Here is a 23,584-nt window from a genome sequence, read left to right as displayed (position 1 = left end):
GCAGCGGGACATTGACAGGATGCAGAGATGGGCTGAGAGGTGGCAGATGGAGTTCAACCTGGATAAATGCGAGGTGATGCATTTTGGAAGGTCGAATTTGAAAGCTGAGTACAGGATTAACGATAGGGTTCTTGGCAGTGTGGAGGAACAGAGGGATCTTGGTGTGCAGATACATAGATCCCTTAAAATGGCCACCCAAGTGGACAGGGTTGTTAAGAAAGCATATGGTGTTTTGGCTTTCATTAACAGGGGGATTGAGTTTAAGAGTCGTGAGATCTTGTTGCAGCTCTATAAAACTTTGGTTAGACCGCACTTGGAATACTGCGTCCAGTTCTGGGCGCCCTATTATAGGAAAGATGTGGATGCTTTGGAGAGGGTTCAGAGGAGGTTTACCAGGATGCTGCCTGGACTGGAGGGCTTATCTTATGAAGAGAGGTTGACTGAGCTCGGTCTCTTTTCATTGGAGAAAAGGAGGAGGAGAGGTGACCTAATTGAGGTATACAAGATAATGAGAGGCATAGATAGAGTTGATAGCCAGAGACTATTTCCCAGGGCAGAAATGGCTAGCACGAGGGGTCATAGTTTTAAGCTGGTTGGTGGAAAGTATAGAGGGGATGTCAGAGGCAGGTTCTTTACGCAGAGAGTTGTGAGAGCATGGAATGCGTTGCCAGCAGCAGTTGTGGAAGCAAGGTCATTGGGGTCATTTAAGAGACTGCTGGACATGTATATGGTCACAGAAATTTGAGGGTGCATACATGAGGATCAATGGTCGGCACAACATTGTGGGCTGAAGGGCCTGTTCTGTGCTGTACTGTTCTATGTTCTATGTTCTATGTTCTATATTAGCTGCAGCTCAGTGGGTTTCACTCCAACCGTTAAGACAGAATGTCATTGTTCAAGTCAGGATCTCTCGACCTGAGAAGAAAATCTAGGCTAACATACCCAGTGCTCCATTGTTGGAGGTGCTGACCTTTGGATGATACCAATCGAACCAACACTCTACCCATTGAAATTGTGGCTTCAGGTGTCTAGTTGTTAAATACTCGTATTCCCTCTCAGGTAATGTAATGCCTCTGTTGTCAAGCAGAGTTATCCTGGTGTTTTGGTCAATACTAAGCTCTGAACTGATATTACTGAAGGGGTTTTCTGGTCACTGTGATGTTGCCGTTTGTGAGATCTCACTGTGCACAAATGGACTGCCGTGTTTCCACGTTACGACAGTGACTCCAATTCTCAACTATTCTCTTGGCCAGAAGTTGTTTGGGATATCCTAAAGCTGTGAAATGCACAATGTGAAGAAAGAAAGCCTTCTCTTTCTTCCCTTTCATGGCCTCAGGACATTCCAAAGCACTTTACAGCCAATGAAGTATTTTGGCAGTCATCAGTTGGTAATACAGAACTTGAAAAACATACATTTTGTTTATCCTTTTCATCTTGCACTTATTGGGGCAATTTGCAAGAAGTGAAGGGAAAAGCTGTACACAAAGAGAGTGCTGATTCATTTGGAAGTGGAACCACATCAATATTTAGGAACAGGTACAGCAAATGGTTGAAGTAAAGATGAATAAAGCAATTACAGTGGACTCTGAGCTGTTTCCACAGGGAAAACACCAGGACTCACTTCTTATTTACTATAATAGTTGATCCTTTTACATTGTATTTGATGTGAATTGTCCTGTTAAGTGCAAGTTGAAAAACTGGAGCAAAATATGCCTTTTCTCAGCAGTATTCATATTTTGGAAGTGTAGTCACTATTGCAATGTCAGGAAATGCAGCAGTCAATTTAGGCACAGCAAGCTGCTACAGTTAACAAAGCAACAGCGAGAAAAATTCATTCCCTCCACCAGTGATGGGAAGTAGCAGCTGTGCACATCATCTACAAAATCCCCTGCATAAATTCACCAAGGCTCTTTAGAAACCAACACTTTCATAAATACTACCATCTAGAAGGATAAGGGCAGCAAATTTATGGGAATACCACCACCTGCAAGTTGCCCTCCAAGCCATGGTTCAAGAAGGCAGCTCACCAACACCTTGTCAAGGGCAGCTATGAGTGGGCAATAAATACTGGCCAGCCAGCAGCAGCTCCATTCTAAGAATGAATACAAAAAAAACCCAGGTAATTTATTCAGTGCCAGTTCTTCCTTTCTTTAATGACTATTTAAAGTCTCTATTGATGGTATAACTAAAGCAGCACAAGCCCTTGTTTCCAACTGCTGCATCAAACACACAGAGTTCAAAACGTGCAACCAGAATTAATGACTGAACAGGCAGCCAAGTCAATATTTAGGAATAGGTTAAGCAAGTGGTCAAAGTAAGGATGAATAAAGCATTCACTGGAACAGAGTGGGCACATGGGATTAAGACTCATGTCCATGTAGAGGGTAAAATCTTTATACAAAAACGTTGGTTAGAGTGAGTGGCAACTGTTTGCCTTTATTCACGTCTTTAATGGATTCTAAGGCATGTCTCAGAAACTGATACTGCAATAACAAGTAGATAGTAGCAAGGGGAAGAGGTAGGTTTTCATCAGACTGATGCTCTATGTCATTAGCGAAACTTCTGGAAGAGCTTTACATTCTACTTCAATATTCAAAGGGGAGACCAAAACCTCTCCAAAGTAACGCCACTGATTATATCAAATGATTATATCAAATATCACAAGGTACACACACACACACACACACACACACACACACACACACACACACAGTATCCATATTGTAATTTCCACGTCATTTTCATTGTGATTGTGTTGAAGGTCAAAAGGCATGGAATTGTCACAGCAAACCTCAAACTGCTGAAGTCTGGCAGAAATCCAAGAATCATCCCAACTGAAATAAAATGCACCTTTCAATCTGTAAAGACATGTTACAGCACAGGAGTTGACATAGGTGCAGTTGGAATTTTGAGTTTTATCATTAAGAGAATAAAAATGTCTCATCATTTTAATTTGTCATACCAACTTGCAGAGAAATCATGTACTACACATCTGGCACGATAGTAAAATAACAGTGGGACACATAGATGCTCTACAATAGCGATAACAAGGTGTACAGCTGGATGTACACAGCAGGCCAAGCAACATCAGAGGAGCAGGAAGGCTGATGTTTCAAGCCAAAACCCTTCTTCAGAAATCTTTGACATGATTTTGGAGTATCGTGGAAATTTGCAGCAATGGAAGGAGAGCATTTGGCCCAGCGCATCTTTGCCAGCCAAATTAAAACTATCAAGTTGAATCCTGTTTTCCAGCTCTTGGCCCTCTACAGTAATGTTAGTTCAAATACAGATCCAAGTTATTTTTAAACTCTAGCAGCTTTTATGTCTTCAGTTGCAAAACTTTATGGACCCTCTCGACACTCTAAATATTTTGTCTCATCCTCTCCTAAAAACACTGCTTCGTGTTTTTGGCTGCCAACTAAGTGACCACAGTCTCAGCCAAGAAACCAATCAGTCAGTACCTTGTATTATCATGGGAGGTGGAGACAGAACACTGGGCTTAGCCAGGATCTGTACTTCCATTAGCATTGCACACACCACACAGAGTTCCCAATTTAATAAAGAAAAGTTCTAATTATGTGGATTATGCTGGCAAAGTCACCATTTTATTGCCCATTTTTATGAACTATTTGCTATACTACTTCAGAAGGCAAGTAAGGGTCAACTGCCTCAGGGCTGAATGACACAAGACTCTGGGTTCCCCACTTCCCGGTGGGGAAGTCTGCCAAGCTCTGCAACCATCTGATGGGTTGATTGCTCCGCTTATACATGAAGATGTCCTGCCTCAGAGAGATTCAGGCCAGTAAGAGATTGGCAGCATTCCAGCACTGTACCAGCAGCACCACCAGAAGACGTGATCATGACTGGTATTGCACTTGGGACTTAGACAATTGTTCCAGATTCAGCTCACCAAGTGAGAAGAATTGGTAGGCCCTAGTGAGGATATGTTGGGGAGTTGGGGTGTTGTCAGAATTTTGAAGACTGGTGATAAGCAAGGCATTACATATGATCCTCTAATGGGAGCATGGGCTAATTTAGAAGAGGCAGTCACCATCTGCCACCCCACCCTCAAACCCAGCCCCAACACAGCTACCTGCTGGGTATTTGGCGTTAGGCCTCTCCAGCCATTTAAATCCCAATGATACCGCACCCTCCCACCTCGACTTATTGTCTAATAACAACAGCATGTATGCATCTTGCATTGGTAAAAGTAAAATGTCTCACAATATTTCATAGGAGGAATGATCTAATCAAACGTGACACTGGCGATATCAACACAGGTAACCGCTCTGGTATTTTATAACCAATAATGTAAAGGAGAACATGGTCGGGGGGGGGGGGGGGGTGGGGTGGTAAAGGAGTGGTGAGGTTTATGGAAGAAATTCCAGAGCTTAAGGCATTGTCAGCTGAAGGCATGGTCACCAATTATGGAGCACCAATAGACACGAAGACAGACTTTGTGAAGCATGGAGATTTTCATTATCTGTCCCAAGGAAAATAGCATCATCATCACAGATATGATCATTATTGGTAAACATTGATACAGTGTTGCATTCAGTCAGTGAACTTAGAGAACCAATAGAGAGAAATCCAACAAATGCACAGGCCACGCATTCAAAATCTAAACTCAACAGGGATCATGAGGTCAAAGGGAGAGTCAACCCACAAAGGTTCTCAACACCAGAGAATAAGCCAGAAAATTACAAATCAAAGTACTGTGTGTGACATGATAAATCAGTAAGAAACTATTTTTAAAAGGGACATGGTGTCTTCTCCTGAAAGACTTCCACTGCATCCAACAATTGGAGTCTTGTAGAACACAACTACAGCAGCTCTTCATAACTGGATAGCAGAGCAGCGCATCTTCAGACTATGACAGAATCTCATCCTGGCAAATAATGCTTTTAGTTTATTCCATCATCCTTAATCACAATATGTTTTACTCATGTAGGAGCAAGTCACATCAAAATAAATTAACATTTTCCCACGATTTACTCGCAGTGTACCCTTCAAATCCCATTATTCTTTTATTTTTAACAAAATATCTGGAGTGAAGCTTTAGGCAAATATAGAACTGAATAAGATTCCCCCTCCCACATTGTGGCGTACATTATCAAGTTTCCAGTTAAGCGATACATAAATGTTTCAGAAATCCTCACTGTGCCTTGTTCGGAAAGGGTTGCCTTTTCCTCCTCCATGCAGCCAGGATAGCTGGGAGAGACATCACTCCTGCGTCTCAGACAATCTTTCCGAAAATACTGTTATTACTACATCATAGATCAGCCAGCTCGAGGTCTCCCCCGTTTAATCCTGGTTAATTTTAGAATTGAAATCTATCAATTAAAGCGTCTCCCAGCAAAACTGCTTCTAATTACCAGATCTGCAGCATCTATTGCTTTGTCATCAACAGGCACTTGTCAGCCCATCAATCAAGGGGTTAAATTTAAAATAGCCCCGGTTGTTTGGGGCGTGCGAGCCAGTGAGCATCCGGCAGTAAGGGAACAGCGTCAGAGGGCTGCAAGCTAACGGGGTCCGAATCATGTTGCCCAACCACTGCCCGGGTGTGGAGTCACTGCATTTGTCACATCCAAGTCCCCCCTCACGTCTCTAGGCTCTCTTTGCAACACAGCAACAACAACCTGCACAGAGTGGGTCAAACAAGATCTCCAGTTTGCACTTCCTCAGAAGCGAGACTCTGAGCTATTACCTTCTTGACAGCTTTCCACTAGAATTAGCTGTTTAACCATCTTAGTCACTGGCCTGATATTCTCTGGTCGGGCACTTTTTTTGCCGAAACAGAACAGTGCAAACCTCCAGAACCACCTTTCCCCTTATACGAACTGATTCTGTGCGTTGTATCTCAACCGTGGATTCGCTACAAACCATCTGCAATCTCTTGCCCGGTTGATCGGGAATCTCGGATTCCCAGTATTGACCTTATCTATCCTCAACGTCCAATCTGCGCTTTTAGGAGCAGAAAGCGCCGGCTTGTGAAGCTAATGGATGCAGGGGAGCTGTCTGAGGGAGAGAGAACGCACTATTCAGGCTAATGCTACATTCCCACCGATTGCACTGTATCAAGAGTCACTAACAGCATCGGTCAAGATAGGAGAGCCCATATTGAACAACAGACCAAACTCCCTCCCCTCCTACTCCACAATAACAGGACATTTGCAAAACACACACACACAAAAAAACGCAGGCACATTCACATCAGCCAATGGAACGGTGTGTAAAGGGTACTCACTCGCTTTGCCTTGTTTCGGCCTTTGCAACAGCTTCTGCATTGCAGCTACATCTTCGGTTTTGACAGCTTGCAGTAATTCCTGATCTTTCTCCATGGCTTGTTGATGTGTGTGTGTGTGTGTGTGTGTGTTTATGTGCGTGTTTTTATATCCGATGCATCTTAGGTTTTAGGAGCTGAAGCGAGAGAGAGACACACACACACACACACAGAGGGAGGAAGACTATGCCTGGCAGAGTGTGTGCATAGAGGCAGGGACAGGAGGAGAGCTACCGATGGGTGAAAGGCATAGACAGCCTCGTCTCTTGTATCACAAACCAAAACAGCTCTCTCTCCTAAAATAATAAAATGTGAGGCTGGATGAGCACAGCAGGCCAAGCAGTATCTCAGGAGCACAAAAGCTGACGTTTCGGGCCTAGACCCTTCATCAGAGAGGGGGACGGGGAGAGGGAACTGGAATAAATAGGGAGAGAGGGGGAGGCGGACCGAAGGTGGAGAGGAGAGAAAAGGTCAGTCCAGGGAAGACGGACAGGTCAAGGAGGTGGGATGAGGTTCGTAGGTAGCTGGGGGTGCGGCTTGGGGTGGGAGGAAGGGATGGCTGAGAGGAAGAACAGGTTAGGGAGGCAGAGACAGGTTGGACTGGTTTTGGGATGCAGTGGGTGGAGGGGAAGAGCTGGGCTGGTTGTGTGGTGCAGTGGGGGGAGGGGACGAACTGGGCTGGTTTAGGGATGCGGTGGGGGAAGGGGAGATTTAGCATCCCTAAACCAGCCCAGTTCGTCCCCTCCCCCCACTGCACCTCACAACCAGCCCAGCCCAGCTCTTCGCCCCCACCCACTGCATCCCAAAACCAGTCCAACCTGTCTCTGCCTCCCTAACCGGTTCTTCCTCTCACCCATCCCTTCCTCCCCCCGACAAGCCGCACCTCCATCGACCTACTAACCTCATCCCACCTCCTTGACCTGTCCGTCTTCCCTGGACTGACCTATCCCCTCCCTACCTCCCCACCTATCTTCTTTACTCTCCATCTTCGGTCCGCCTCCCCCTCTCTCCCTGTTTATTCCAGTTCCCTCTCCCCATCCCCCTCTCTGATGAAGGGTCTAGGCCCGAAACGTCAGCTTTTGTGCTCCTGAGATGCTGCTTGGCCTGCTGTGTTCATCCAGCCTCACATTTTATTATCTTGGAATTCTCCAGCATCTGCAGTTCCCATTATCTCAGCTCTCTCTCCCCTTCCCCACCCCGGATTATTGCAAATAAAAAGGACAACACAAAATTCTCCTTGCTGTCCTCCCCCGAGAGCCTGGTGGCTGCACTAAGTACACAGCGGCGATGCCATGGTTCTTCAGTCCGTCCTGACTCCCATCGCGTTTCGCAGCCGCTGCCTCACGCTCTCTCTCTCTCTCTCCACAAGAGCTGAGATCTGCTTTCAATGCTCCTACCCTGCCGCATGGCGGAGGAAGATTGTACAGGAACCAAATCATCACATCCCTCTCATACCAAATAGGACAGAACCTGGGCCAAGGCAGGTTTATTTCTGGAAGCGCTCTTAAAGGAAACCCCTACCAAAGAGTGCGTGTTGGGGGTGGGGTGGGGTGGGAAAGGGGTGGAACTAATCCTTTTAAAATCTCTGGTTTGTAACCATTTTCTGAAAATAACACCGCTTTGCTTTCTCACATCCCGCTAATCCTTCCCACCATTGCAATATCTGTATTTATTGGTCGATAGACAAGAATTGAACAGGTGAAACTGCACATTTAAACATTATGCTCGTCACAATATTAACTGATGGAAATGGATGCTGTAACTTCAACTTGGCCGGGACTGTTCCAAACTCTCTATCATCCTGGATTAAGAACTGCAAGGTGATGCAGCGTTCGTACCTGGTCCCTTTTCACTGGGGGTTGCCAACCTGCTGTCTCAGGAGTCAGCATAACATTTGGCGATTGCAATTTTACGCTGCAAATAGCGCCAATTTGAAAATAATACCGGCGTCTCCGGAAGTGAATTAAACTTGGACAAGAAGCAAATGCGGCTTCCATCAATCATTCCACCCGCCACCACAGCCCTCTCCCACTTCTTACGCCCCTTCAATTATACTTAACACACAAATACAGCTCAATTCCGATGAGCACGTCTCGTTATTTTTTCACTCCCTTCCCCGCCATGTTAACCAGTTATCATTGAGCACCCTGGCTGGTTCCTTATCTGGTCAATCCATAATTGTACATCCCATCTGTGGTCTGGGATCAAGCTAGTTATTTGGGAATTTTCTCCACACCTGTCTGAAAGGCAGTGTCTTGTTCTCCCTGGGTTATTTTTAATCTGGAAGCAATGCTAATGATGCTGTCTGACTTGGGGTCATGCTTGTCATCAAGATTTGTATGTGCACTCTGCGCAGGGTGGCAATTAACTCGGAAATGTTTTCACCTAGCGGTTGAATGGCTCTAAGTGTCTGCACCCCTCTCATGTGCGTAAATTATCACCGACATGTAAATCTCTGATGGTTCTAATTTGGGATACCACATTATCAATGAGTTATTTTCCGTGTCTTAAGATCCAATAACGTCAGTATCCACTTGCCCACATCATTTGGATGCTTGAGATAGTCACAGGTAACAGAGAAGGTTGAAAAGGACAAAGATGCTGTTGTGCTGTGCATGGGCTATCCAAAAGCATTTTGTACAATTTTTGAAGAAAATCTCAGAATGAAAGGGATCCAAAATTGTCTGAGGGATAAGAAAGAGAGTGTAATATAACAAAGTGTGTAGCTGGATGAACACAGCAGGCCAAGCAGCATCTCAGGAGCACCAAAGCTGACGTCAGCTGCTGTGCTCCTGAGATGCTGCTCAGCATGCTGTGTTCATCCAGCTACACACTTTGTTATCCTGGATTCTCCAGCATCTGCAGTTCCCATTATCTCTGATCACAAGAAAGAGAGTGTGATGGGTGTTTTTCTGATTGAGAGGATGTTTGTTGTGGAGTTCCCCTGAGGCTGGTATTGAGACCCTTGCTTTCCTGATCCGGACATAAATGATCTCGGCTTGGGTGTGCAGGGGACAACATTGTACTGTGCAGATGACACAAAACTCCAATGTACTGCGACCTGTTATGAGACATAGAGTCATAGAAATGTACAGCACAGTCGTTGGTCCATTTCATGGGTGCCATTAGACTTTCATTCCTGGGTGTTGTTTTTAAATTGAAATTGGATTCAAACATGCGTCATGGTGAAAGTTGATTCTGATTACCTGAATCTCCGGATTACTAGTCCAGTGATGTTGTCACAACGCCTCCATTTATGAGAATGATTCTCAGGGATGAGAAACTCAGTTATGAGGATTTTTTCAAGGTACTGGGACTGCTTTCCTTGGAAACTTGATAGAAACTTTCCAAAACCATGAGTGCTCAGGAGAAAGCAGATAGGAATAAAATGCTTCAGAGATAGTAGGAACTGCAGATGCTGGGGAATCTGAGATAACAAGGTGCTGAGCTGGATGAACGCAGCAGGCCCAGCTGCATCAGAGTAGCAGGAAGGCTGACATTTCAGGCCTAGACCCTTCTTCATTTTTCGGAAGAAAGTTCAGAAAGCTCTTCATCCAGTTCTACACCTTGTTATCTAGGAATAAAATGTTCCCACTCCTAAAATGAATCTAGAACCCGAGGGCACAGTTTCAAAGATGCTAACAAAAGAAGCAAATGGGCAGTGAGAAAAAATACTTTATTCAGCCAGTGAGTGATCTGGGCCTGGAATCCACTGCCCGGAAATGTGGTGGTGGCAGATTCAGCGAAGGCACGCAAGAGGGATGGTTACTTAAACAGAAAAAAAAATACATGCAGGGTTTTTGGAAAAAGGTAGAAGATTGGCCTTAAATTAGAGTGCTCAGAGAGCTTGGCAAGTATGATGGGCTGAATGTCTTCCTTGTGCGTTGTAGCAATTCTGCGTTTCTGCCAGGTTCACTCTTCTGTTGTGGGCAGTGATGGATGGCATTTTTGCAGGCAATCACGTAGGTGCTGGATTTTGTACATGACGGGTAGAATTTAACACCCCTCTCTTTATGCGGGGTTTGAGCTGGAGAGTGTAAGTACGGACCTGACTGTCTTTCAAGTTTTACCCTGATGCAGTCTCGATTGGGAAGGCTGGTAAATGGTCTTTACGCCCCTGAGTGGGCAATTAATAACTTAGGCTGAACAAATATCACACAGAAAGTTTGAGAAGTAAAACTCTTAATTATAGAATCCCTACAGTGTACAATCAGACCCTTTGACCCAACATTGACCTTTGCAGCATTCCACCCACACCCATTCCACTATAACCCACCTAACCCACACATACCTGGACACTCTTAGCAACTTAGCATGGCCAAGCCATCTAACCTGCACATCTTTGGACTGTGGGAGGAAACTGGAGCACCCAGAGGAAACCCATGCAGACATATACAGAATGTGCAAACTCCACACAGACAGACAGTCACCTGAGGTTGGAATTGAACCTGGGTCCCTGGAGCTGTGAGGCAGCAGTGCTAACCATTGATCCGCCATGCCATATTAGTAGCGATGGCAAACAGATAGCACCTGACTACCTTGTCTTACAACCTCCTGATTCCCTGGCCAGAAAACCTCTCCCACGACCCCAATTTGTTCATGACTCACTAATAGCATTGGATTAATTGCAGTACCAGCATCAGCCACCCTTCCTGGTGGCACCACCTGCAATGGCGAGGCACTAGTCTCTGTTTGGCCAGCATCTCTCAGTGAGTGGGGTTTTAGCCACAGACTGCCCCCGAATGGTAAGTGCTCGGTTGGCACTTCATTCACTGGAACTTTCCTGACAAGGTAACCTGGGGTTTCTGTCAGTTCTCCAAGTGCTAGGTATAATCCCTGTCATCTGATTCACATTCTGATGGAAGTATGCGTAATGCTGCTTGGATGCTAATGGTATATGTTTTGACCTCAGTATTCCAGTTACAATCCTCTCTTAATCCAGTGCAGTGAGGATAGAGATATCACCAACTACTTACAGGTTAGATGCAAGTGGATTTCCGCTGACTCTTGTAAAAGTGTTTCGTGGTTTTCAGAGCTGTTTAAGCCCACTGAAATCTCTCAGGAATGGGGAAGCATTCCCTGACTGTGAGGATACTGCACAAGTCAACAACAGGGCTACAGTAGTGGCTATCCCCTCAGACAAGCATGACTGAGAGAATGGACAGAAATCACACAGAGCAGGACAGGTGACTGGAATAAGGTGAATGATGAAGGAGACAACGATTCTCAGTGGGATACCTGAATCTCCAGAGTCTGAATGGAGCCATTTTTCCCGTCGTGAAGAACTGTGCGTGAGCTTTCACCTGAGTACAGACATCCTCACTGGAATTGATCACTTCTGAAACTGTAAGTACAACCTCCAAGCAGGGTCACAAGGTCATGGCCAGAGGATGGGAAGATTCCAGGCTGGCCCAAAGATTACTTGCAAAATTTTCCAGCTTGTCATTTTTCCTGTTCCCATAAAGGACCTGTAATGGGAATCAAAATTACATGAAAATCAAGTACATTTCAGTTTTCCTTGTCAGAGAGCAGCAGGATACTGAACAGAAGACTTTGTAATAATTCTTCAATATTCTGCCCTGCCATCCTCATTTGAACAACTTGAAGTAATGAGGAGGTGACAAGAGCCTTTGTTTGATGACGTGGTCCATATGGGAGTGTGTATTACACACTCAGAGGGGCTGCATAAAGTACCACAGGAAATGTAATGGTGCAGACCACTGGAGTAGTTCAATGTTGTTTCTGCTGCCTGGAGCACTCTGGGGCAGTCCTGCAGTACAGAGAAGGGCCGGTGTCGTCATCATTCTTGATAGTCTCCAACCTTGGCATCATGAGGGTACGCTGTCGCTGCCAGTGATCGGGCACCAGCTGAGAAAGAGGAGGAGTTGGAAGCAGTGACGAGGTAACCATTGCAGCTTTTTTGTTGCCAGACTTTCTGTGATCCACTCGACCAACTGTAATACAGGTAAATGTAAGTTCAAATTCCACTAACAAGGCTGAACCTTCCCTCTCCTTGGCTGTTGACTACCACTGCACCACTTGTCTACAAACAACAGTAAATGCCATCACAATATCGATATTTCAAAACAATAATGTTGAACAATCTATGCCATAATGCATGCAAATATCAACTGCCCTCATTTATTTCCTTCATACCAGTATTATAGGTGCCTTTTTCTTGCTTAATGCTCCCACAGAGTGCGATCCCTGTGACTGTGGCACTGCACGTGAAAGCTGATGATTTTTATTGTGTTTATCCTGAGTAACTCGAGCTCCAGAAGGGCCCACCCACGACTGTACCACAACAGCTTCTGCTTTTTCTGGAGCAGAGATACCAATCATGACTCAGTCTGTAACTGTTCCCATCAGGTTGGCCACAACTCAGTGCTGGAGTGGATGGGTTCCAAACACTGCGCCAGATTGAAGCCAGAGTCTTTCATGCTCCGTGACATTAATGGCAGGCTTTCTAACCTGCCAATGCACCAATCCTTCTTCTGTCGGCCACCCCATCCCCATTGCAGTTCTCATCTGAATCCCCTGTAGCTGAAATGGAGTGTGACTTCATCCTCTGGTGAACTGGCACCAATTCCTTGAGACCTCACTGCAGGTCACTCATGCTCAGTGTACGAAATGAGGAATAACTGGTTGAGGGACAGAGTGGTTGAGGAAAGAAATTCCAGTGTTAGTACCTTGGCAGCTCACAGCAATGCCACCTGTGAGCTAACTACAACTGGAAATGTTCAGGAATGAGTTAGTGTAATACTGTAGATAGCTCTGAAAACTAGGAGACTGGAGGGGATTACAGAGATTAGGGGAGGGATTCAAGACCGTGGAGGGATTTGAAACCGAAACTAGAGTTTATTAATTAATATTAAAATTGAGGATTTGCTGAACTTGGAATTGATGCAGGTCAAGGGGCACAGGATGTGCTATGAACGGTTAACATAAACAGCAGAAGACCCTGATTTTATCGAGAATAGAAAGCGGGAGGTGCGCAGGGTGCATTGGAATAATTAAGTGCAAAGGGACCAATAGCAAGAAAGTCTGTTTCAGCAACAAATAAACTGGGATTGGAACAAAGTAAGATGTTACAACAGCATTCGTTTGATCGTTCTTTGTGAAAGGGGTGGGGAGCGGTTGTGAGGAAAGAAGGGGTGAGGGCAGGACATTTCCATAATTCTTCTTTCTTTCAATTAGAGTTTCTTTGTTTAGTTTTACTGTCTTCTGTCCCTGTAGAGTGCACTGGGTTAATGGCAGGAAATGTACAAGGAGAAGTCCCCTCAGTGACAGCCAACTGTGTGAGAGCTTTTAAAAGAGGAATTACTAAATAATGTTTACTAAATCTGGAGAACTATGATTTTGTTTACTAATGAGATTTATCAGCTCTGGTTTCTTTCAGTTGACAGCAAGAGGTTTGTTGATGAATCTCTAACATTCACAGCTTTGACTTTCAACCAACTTTCCACAAGGGGTGGGGGGGGTGGGGTTCGTGAATGGAAGGAGCTGCCAACAGATGTGGTCGAGGCAGATAAAATTGCTGTATTTAAAAGACATTTGGACAGGTACACAATTAGGAAAGGTTTAGACGGATACCAAACACAGGCAAATGGGACCGGTTAAGTTTGGGACACCTGATCAGTACAGATGATTGGGACTGAAGGTCCTCATTCTGTGCTGTATGACTCTATGAATCTATGATTGAAGAGCTAACTAGGTGTGTGCATGAGGGCAATGCATTTGATACAGTCTACTTGGGCATCAGCAAAGCTTTTGACAAGATCCCCCATTTGAAGACTGTTAGAACAGGAAACAGTCCATGGGATCCGAGGACACATGTGCACAGGAAATCATAACTCATGTAATTTGATTGAGTTTTTTAAAGTAGTAATCAAGAGCATTGACGAAGGCAGAAAGATGGACGCATACGGGCTTCAGTAAGGCGTTCAAGGTGGTTCCTCACGGTACTCCAAGAGGGAAGTTAAATCACACGGAGCACAGGGAGAGCTAGCCATAGAACATAGAACATTACAGCACAGTACAGGCCCTTCGGCCCTCGATCTTGTGCCGACCTGTCATGCCGATCTCAAGCCCATCTAACCTGCGCTATTCCATGTACGCCCATATGCTTATCCAATGGCGACTTAAATATACCTAAAGTTGGCAAATCTACGACCGTTGCAGGCAAAGCGTTCCATTCCCTTACTACTCTCCGAGTAAACAAACTACCTCTGACATCTGTCCTATATCTTTCACCCCTCAATTTAAAGCTATGCCCCCTCGTGTTCGCCGTCACCATCCGAGGAAAAAGGCTCTCCCTATCCACCCTATCTAACCCTCTGATTATTTTATATGTCTCAATTAAGTCACCTCTCAACCTTCTTCTCTCAAATGAAAACAGCCTCAAGTCCCTCAGCCATTCATTCTAAGACCTTCCCTCTATACCAGGCAACATCCTAGTAAATCTCCTCTGCACCCTTTCCAAAGCTTCCACATTCTTCTTATAATGCGGTGACCAGAACTGTACGCAATACTCCAAGTGCGGCCGCACCAGAGTTTTGTACAGCTTCACCATAACCTCTTGGTTCCGGAACTCGATCCCTCTATTAATCAAAGCTAAAACACTGTATGCCTTCTTAACAGCCCTGTCACCCTGGGTGGCAACTTTCAAGGATCTGTGTTCATGGACACCAAGATCTCTCTGCTCATCGATACTACTAAGCATCTTACCATTAGCCCTATACTTTGCGTTCTGGTTACTCCTACCAAAGTGCATCACCTCACACTTGTCTGCATTAAACTCCATTTGTCACCTCTCAGACCAGCTCTGCAGCTTATCTATGTCCCTCTGCAACCAATCCTTTGTCACTATCCACAACTCCACCGATCTTAGTGTCGTCTGCAAATTTACTAACCCATCCTTCTACGCCCTCATCCAGGTCATTTATAAAAATGACAAACAGCAGTGGACCCAACACCCACCCCTGCGGTACACCACCAGTAACTGGTCTCCAGGATGAACGTTTCCCATCAACTACCACCCTCTGTCTTCTTTCAGCAAGCTAATTTCCGATCCAAACTGCTATATCTCCCACAATTCCATTCCTCTGCATTTTGTACAATAGTCTGTTATGGGGAACCCTATCGAACGCCTTGCTGAAATCCATATACTCCACATCAACCGGTTTACTCTCATCTATCTGTTTGGTCACCTTCTCAAAGAACTCAATAAGGTTTGTGAAGCACGACCTTCCCTTCACAAAACCGTGCTGACTATCCCGAATCAATTTATTCTTTTCAAGATGATTGTAAATCCTATCCCTCAGAACCTTTTCCAACACTTTACCGACAACTGAGGTGAGGCTCACTGGCCGATAATTACCAGGGTTGTCTCTACTCCCCTTCTTGAACAGGGGAACCACAATTGCTATCCTCCAGTCATCTGGCACTATTCCTGTAGACAATGATGAGTTAAAGATCAATGCCAAAGGCTCGGCAATCTCCTCCCTGGATTCTCAGAGGATCCGAGGATAAATCCCATCCGGCCCAGGGGACGTAGCTATCTTCACCCTCTGTAGGATTTCAAAAACCTCTTCCTTGTGAACCTCAATCCCACTTAGTCCAGTAGCCTGTATGTCTGTATTCTCCTCGACAACATTGTGGTTTTCTAGAGTGAATACTGTTGAAAAATATTCATTCAGCGCTTCCCCTATCTCATCTGACTCCACACACAACTTACCACTACTATCCTTGATTGGGCCTCATCTTACTTTTGTCATTCTTTAATTCCTTAAATACCGAGAGAAAGCCTGAGGGTTTACCCTGATCCTATCCGCCAACAACTTCTCATGTCTCCTCCTGGATCTTCTGAGCTCTCTCTTTCGGTCTTTCCTGGCTACCTTGTAACCCTCAATCACCCTAACTGAGCCTTCACATCTGAAAGTAACAGAAGCATTCTTCTTCCTCTTGACCAGAGATTCCACTTCCTTCGTAAACCACGGCTCCCGCACCCTACAGCTTACTCCCTGCCTGACAGGTACATACTTACCTAGGACACACAGGAGCTTTCCCTTGAATAAGCTCCACATTTCTATTGTGCCCATCCACTGCAGTTTCCTTCCCCATCCTATGCTCCCTAAATCTTGCATAATCTCTTCGTAATTGCCTTTCCGCCAGCTATAACTCTTGCACAGTGGTGTACACCTATCCCTTTCCATCACTGAAGTAAACATAACAGAATTGTGATCGCTATCACCAAGGTGATCAACGACTTTGAAATTTAACACCTGGCCAGGATCATCACCCAGTACTGATGTGGTCACTGCACCCCAATTCCATCAGTCACTGCGTCCCATTCCACACAAGACACTGCGTCCCATTCCACACAAGACACTGCGTCCCATTCCACACAAGACACTGCGTCCCATTCCACACAAGACACTGCGTCCCATTCCACACAAGACACTGCGTCCCATTCCACACCAGACACTGCGTCCCATTCCACACCAGACACTGCGTCCCATTCCACACCAGACACTGCGTCCCATTCCACACCAGACACTGCGTCCCATTCCACACCAGACACTGCGTCCCATTCCACACCAGACACTGCGTCCCATTCCACACCAGACACTGCGTCCCATTCCACACCAGACACTGCGTCCCATTCCACACCAGACACTGCGTCCCATTCCACACCAGACACTGCGTCCCATTCCACACCAGACACTGCGTCCCATTCCACACCAGACACTGCGTCCCATTCCACACCAGACACTGCGTCCCATTCCACACCAGACACTGCGTCCCATTCCACACCAGACACTGCGTCCCATTCCACACCAGACACTGCGTCCCATTCCACACCAGACACTGCGTCCCATTCCACACCAGACACTGCGTCCCATTCCACACCAGACACTGCGTCCCATTCCACACCAGACACTGCGTCCCATTCCACACCAGACACTGCGTCCCATTCCACACCAGACACTGCGTCCCATTCCACACCAGACACTGCGTCCCATTCCACACCAGACACTGCGTCCCATTCCACACCAGACACTGCGTCCCATTCCACACCAGACACTGCGTCCCATTCCACACCAGACACTGCGTCCCATTCCACACCAGACACTGCGTCCCATTCCACACCAGACACTGCGTCCCATTCCACACCAGACACTGCGTCCCATTCCACACCAGACACTGCGTCCCATTCCACACCAGACACTGCGTCCCATTCCACACCAGACACTGCGTCCCATTCCACACCAGACACTGCGTCCCATTCCACACCAGACACTGCGTCCCATTCCACACCAGACACTGCGTCCCATTCCACACCAGACACTGCGTCCCATTCCACACCAGACACTGCGTCCCATTCCACACCAGACACTGCGTCCCATTCCACACCAGACACTGCGTCCCATTCCACACCAGACACTGCGTCCCATTCCACACCAGACACTGCGTCCCATTCCACACCAGACACTGCGTCCCATTCCACACCAGACACTGCGTCCCATTCCACACCAGACACTGCGTCCCATTCCACACCAGACACTGCGTCCCATTCCACACCAGACACTGCGTCCCATTCCACACCAGACACTGCGTCCCATTCCACACCAGACACTGCGTCCCATTCCACACCAGACACTGCGTCCCATTCCACACCAGACACTGCGTCCCATTCCACACCAGACACTGCGTCCCATTCCACACCAGACACTGCGTCCCATTCCACACCAGACACTGCGTCCCATTCCACACCAGACACTGCGTCCCATTCCACACCAGACACTGCGTCCCATTCCACACCAGACACTGCGTCCCATTCCACACCAGACACTGCGTCCCATTCCACACCAGACACTGCGTCCCATTCCACACCAGACACTGCGTCCCATTCCACACCAGACACTGCGTCCCATTCCACACCAGACACTGCGTCCCATTCCACACCAGACACTGCGTCCCATTCCACACCAGACACTGCGTCCCATTCCACACCAGACACTGCGTCCCATTCCACACCAGACACTGCGTCCCATTCCACACCAGACACTGCGTCCCATTCCACACCAGACACTGCGTCCCATTCCACACCAGACACTGCGTCCCATTCCACACCAGACACTGCGTCCCATTCCACACCAGACACTGCGTCCCATTCCACACCAGACACTGCGTCCCATTCCACACCAGACACTGCGTCCCATTCCACACCAGACACTGCGTCCCATTCCACACCAGACACTGCGTCCCATTCCACACCAGACACTGCGTCCCATTCCACACCAGACACTGCGTCCCATTCCACACCAGACACTGCGTCCCATTCCACACCAGACACTGCGTCCCATTCCACACCAGACACTGCGTCCCATTCCACACCAGACACTGCGTCCCATTCCACACCAGACACTGCGTCCCATTCCACACCAGACACTGCGTCCCATTCCACACCAGACACTGCGTCCCATTCCACACCAGACACTGCGTCCCATTCCACACCAGACACTGCGTCCCATTCCACACCAGACACTGCGTCCCATTCCACACCAGACACTGCGTCCCATTCCACACCAGACACTGCGTCCCATTCCACACCAGACACTGCGTCCCATTCCACACCAGACACTGCGTCCCATTCCACACCAGACACTGCGTCCCATTCCACACCAGACACTGCGTCCCATTCCACACCAGACACTGCGTCCCATTCCACACCAGACACTGCGTCCCATTCCACACCAGACACTGCGTCCCATTCCACACCAGACACTGCGTCCCATTCCACACCAGACACTGCGTCCCATTCCACACCAGACACTGCGTCCCATTCCACACAGACACTGCGTCCCATTCCACACAGACACTGCGTCCCATTCCACACAGACACTGCGTCCCATTCCACACAGACACTGCGTCCCATTCCACACAGACACTGCGTCCCATTCCACACAGACACTGCGTCCCATTCCACACAGACACTGCGTCCCATTCCACACAGACACTGCGTCCCATTCCACACAGACACTGCGTCCCATTCCACACAGACACTGCGTCCCATTCCACACAGACACTGCGTCCCATTCCACACAGACACTGCGTCCCATTCCACACAGACACTGCGTCCCATTCCACACAGACACTGCGTCCCATTCCACACAGACACTGCGTCCCATTCCACACAGACACTGCGTCCCATTCCACACAGACACTGCGTCCCATTCCACACAGACACTGCGTCCCATTCCACACAGACACTGCGTCCCACTTCCACACAGACACTGCGTCCCACTTCCACACAGACACTGCGTCCCACTTCCACTCAGTCACTGCGTCCCACTTCCCTCAGTCACTGCGTCCCACTTCCCTCAGTCACTGCGTCCCACTTCCCTCAGTCACTGCGTCCCACTTCCCTCAGACACTGCGTCCCACTTCCCTCAGACACTGCGTCCCACTTCCCTCAGACACTGCGTCCCACTTCCCTCAGTCACTGCGTCCCACTTCCCTCAGTCACTGCGTCCCACTTCCCTCAGTCACTGCGTCCCACTTCCCTCAGTCACTGCGTCCCACTTCCCTCAGACACTGCGTCCCACTTCCCTCAGACACTGCGTCCCACTTCCCTCAGTCACTGCGTCCCACTTCCCTCAGTCACTGCGTCCCACTTCCCTCAGTCACTGCGTCCCACTTCCCTCAGTCACTGCGTCCCACTTCCCTCAGTCACTGCGTCCGACTTCCCTCAGTCACTGCGTCCCACTTCCCTCAGTCACTGCGTCCCACTTCCCTCAGTCACTGCGTCCCACTTCCCTCAGTCACTGCGTCCCACTTCCCTCAGTCACTGCGTCCCACTTCCCTCAGTCACTGCGTCCCATTTCACTCAGTCACTGCGTCCCATTTCACTCAGTCACTGCGTCCCATTTCACTCAGTCACTGCATCCCATTTCGCACAGACACTGCATTTCCTTTCATAGAACATAGAACAGTACAGCACAGAACAGGCCCTTCAGCCCACAATGTTGTGCCGACCATTGATCCTCATGGATGCACCCTCAAATTTCTGTGACCATATGCATGTCCAGCAGTCTCTTAAATGACCCCAATGACCTTGCTTCCACAACTGCTGCTGGCAACGCATTCCATGCTCTCACAACTCTCTGCGTAAAGAACCTGCCTCTGACATCCCCTCTATACTTTCCACCAACCAGCTTAAAACTATGACCCCTCGTGCTAGCCATTTCTGCCCTGGGAAATAGTCTCTGGCTATCGACTCTATCTATGCCTCTCATTATCTTGTATACCTCAATTAGGTCCCCTCTCCTCCTCCTTTTCTCCAATGAAAAGAGACCGAGCTCAGTCAACCTCTCTTCATAAGATAAGCCCTCCAGTCCAGGCAGCATCCTGGTAAACCTCCTCTGAACCCTCTCCAAAGCATCCACATCTTTCCTATAATAGGGCGCCCAGAACTGGACGCAGTATTCCAAGTGCGGTCTAACCAAAGTTTTATAGAGCTGCAACAAGATCTCACGACTCTTAAATTCAATCCCCCTGTTAATGAAAGCCAAAACACCATATGCTTTCTTAACAACCCTGTCCACTTGGGTGGCCATTTTAAGGGATCTATGTATCTGCACACCAAGATCCCTCTGTTCCTCCACGCTGCCAAGAATCCTATCCTTAATCCTGTACTCAGCTTTCAAATTCGACCTTCCAAAATGCATCACCTCGCATTTATCCAGGTTGAACTCCATCTGCCACCTCTCAGCCCATCTCTGCATCCTGTCAATGTCCCGCTGCAGCCTACAACAGCCCTCTACACTGTCAACGACACCTCCGACCTTTGTGTCGTCTGCAAACTTGCTGACCCATCCTTCAATTCCCTCGTCCAAGTCATTAATAAAAATTACAAACAGTAGAGGCCCAAGGACAGAGCCCTGTGGAACCCCACTCACCACTGACTTCCAGGCAGAATATTTTCCTTCTACTACCACACGCTGTCTTCTGTTGGCCAGCCAATTCTGTATCCAAGCAGCTAAGTTCCCCTGTATCCCATTCCTCCTGACCTTCTGAATGAGCCTTCCATGGGGAACCTTATCAAATGCCTTACTGAAGTCCATATACACCACATCCACAGCTCGACCCTCATCAACCTTACTAGTCACATCCTCAAAAAACTCGATAAGGTTTGTAAGGCATGACCTACCCCTCACAAAGCCGTGTTGACTGTATTTGATCAAGCCATGCTCTTCCAGATGGTCATAAATCTTATCCCTCAGAATCCTTTCTAACACCTTGCAGACGACAGACGTGAGACTTACCGGTCTATAATTGCCGGGGATTTCCCTATTTCCTTTCTTGAAGAGAGGAATTACATTTGCCTCTCTCCAGTCCTCAGGTACGACTCCAGTGGAGAGCGAGGATGCAAAGATCTTCGCAAGTGGCGAAGCAATTGCATTTCTCGCTTCCCAAAGCAGCCGAGGACAAATCTGATCCGGGCCTGGCGACTTGTCAATCTTAATGTTTGACAAAATTTTCAGTACATCAGCTTCCTCTATCTCTATCCATTCCAGCATGCACACCTGCTCTTCAAAGGTTTCATTCACTACACAGGTCGTTTCTTTCGTAAAGACAGAAGCAAAAAACTCATTTAGGGCTTCCCCTACCTCCTCAGGCTCCACACACAAGTTCCCTATGCTATCCCTGATCGGCCCTACTCTTTCTTTGACCATTCTCTTATTCCTCACGTAAGTGTAAAATGCCTTTGTGTTTTCCCGGATTCCTTCTGCCAAGCCTTTCTCGTGCCCCCTCCTGGCTCTCCTCAGACCATTTTTGAGCTCCTTCCTTGCCTGCATGTAATCCTCTCTAGCTGAACTTGACCCTAGCTTCCTCCACCTTATGTAAGCTACCTTCTTCCTTTTCACTAGAAGCTCCACCGCTCTCGTCATCCAAGGTTCCTTTATCTTACCCCGTCTTGCCTGTCTCAGAGGGACATATTTACTCATCACTCCCAACAACTGTTCCTTAAACAATCTCCACATGTCTATAGTTCCCTTACCATGGAACAACTGCTCCCAGTCCATGCTTCCTAACTCGTGTCTAATCGCATCATAGTTTCCTCTTCCCCAATTAAATATCCTCCCATTCTGCCTAATCCTCTCCTTCTCCATAGCTATGTAGAATGAGAGAGTGTTATGGTCACTATCACCAAAATGCTCTCCCACCACAAGATCTGATACCTGCCCCGGCTCGTTTCCGAGCACCAAGTCTAGAATGGCCTCTCCCCTCGTCGGCCTGTCAACGTACTGCGTTAGGAAACCCTCCTGAACACACCTTACAAAAACAGCTCCATTCAAATCTTCTGCTCGAAGGAGGTTCCAATCAATATTAGGAAAGTTAAAGTCACCCATTACAACAACCCTACTGCGTCCACACTTTTCCAAAATCTGTCGACCTATGCTTTCTACAATCTCCCTGCTGCTATTGGGGGGCCTGTAGTAAACCCCTAACGAGGTGACTACTCCCTTGCTGCTCCTAATTTCCACCCATACTGACTCAGTAGGCAGATCTTCCTCGACAATGGAAGCTTCTGTAGCTGTGATACCCTCTCTGATTAGTAGTGCTACACCCCCTCCTCTTTTTCCCCCCTCCCAATTCTTTTTAAATGTTCTAAACCCTGGAATATCCAGCAACCATTCCAGCCCATGAGAAACCCATGTCTCTGTTATGGCCACAACATCATAGCACCAGGTACTGATCCATGCTCTAAGTTCATCACTTTTATTCCTGATACTCCTTGCATTAAAGCAAACACACTTTAACCGATCCCTTGGTTCCTTCCCAGGAAAATCCTTCCCACTAGCTGGTCTACCTCTTGCTACTGCCTCACCTGCATCAACGCTCACCTCTGGTATACAGCTCAGGTTCCCACCCCCCTGCCATACTAGTTTAAACCCTCTCGAACTACTCGAGCAAACCTTCCACCCAGGACATTGGTCCCCTTCCAGTTCAGATGCAACCCGTCCTTCTTGTACAGGTCCCACCTTCCCCAGAAGGCATCCCAATTATCAACATATCTGAAACCCTCCCTCCTACACCAGCTGCGTAGCCACGTGTTCAGCTGCGCCCGCTCCCTGTTCCTCACCTCGCTATCTCGTGGCACCGGTAGTAAACCAGAGAACACTACTCTGTTCGTCCTGCTCTGCAGCTTCCATCCTAACTCCCTGAAATCACTTTTTATATCCTCAAACCTATTTCTGGCTATATCATTTGTGCCAATATGTAACACGATTT

General features: G+C 47.5%; 1 protein-coding gene and 1 long non-coding RNA gene across 2 annotated transcripts in view; both read right to left on the bottom strand.

Moving 5' to 3' along the window:
• LOC132207571 (uncharacterized) overlaps nucleotides 1–6,792 on the bottom strand; it is a 369,490-nt gene extending 362,698 nt beyond the window's left edge. Inside the window, exon 1 of the mRNA XM_059643523.1 lies at nucleotides 6,248–6,792. The gene's annotated coding sequence lies outside the window, so the exon portion shown is untranslated. The remainder of the gene's footprint in view (nucleotides 1–6,247) is intronic.
• Nucleotides 6,793–9,972: 3,180 nt separating this feature from the next.
• The window catches only part of LOC132207573 (uncharacterized), a 53,766-nt gene continuing 40,154 nt past the window's right edge, over nucleotides 9,973–23,584 (bottom strand). Inside the window, exon 5 of the long non-coding RNA XR_009443586.1 lies at nucleotides 9,973–12,237. This is a non-coding gene — a long non-coding RNA (uncharacterized LOC132207573). The remainder of the gene's footprint in view (nucleotides 12,238–23,584) is intronic.

This window comes from Stegostoma tigrinum, unplaced genomic scaffold (assembly GCF_030684315.1).
Source record: "Stegostoma tigrinum isolate sSteTig4 unplaced genomic scaffold, sSteTig4.hap1 scaffold_102, whole genome shotgun sequence".
NCBI lineage: Eukaryota > Metazoa > Chordata > Chondrichthyes > Orectolobiformes > Stegostomatidae > Stegostoma > Stegostoma tigrinum.
This window is presented reverse-complemented; position numbering and strand designations above follow the sequence as displayed.